The following is a 249-nucleotide window of genomic DNA, read 5'->3' as shown; positions in this document are numbered from 1 at the left end:
GAAGCAGGGTGTGCTCTACCTCCAGCTGCAGCAGACCTTCGGGAAGGTGAGAAGGTGGCGGGGGGCTGCTCGGTCCCCGGGGAGGACCCATGGGGGGGCTCGGCTGGGGTGGGCACGGGGGGGACGAGGGGGTTGCATCCGAAGGGAATGGGATGCTCCTACCCGTTGGCTCCCCAACCATCCTCCGGCTCTCCGCCAGCATGTCGGGCTGGTAGGGACGGGCCGGGGGCTGGGAGGCGCTGGGGGCCC

Source organism: Haliaeetus leucocephalus, unplaced genomic scaffold (genome assembly GCF_000737465.1).
Source record: "Haliaeetus leucocephalus isolate CR32 unplaced genomic scaffold, Haliaeetus_leucocephalus-4.0 Scaffold162, whole genome shotgun sequence".
Classification (NCBI taxonomy): domain Eukaryota; kingdom Metazoa; phylum Chordata; class Aves; order Accipitriformes; family Accipitridae; genus Haliaeetus; species Haliaeetus leucocephalus.
The sequence above is the reverse complement of the archived record's forward strand: the minus strand, read 5'-3'. Positions refer to the sequence as shown.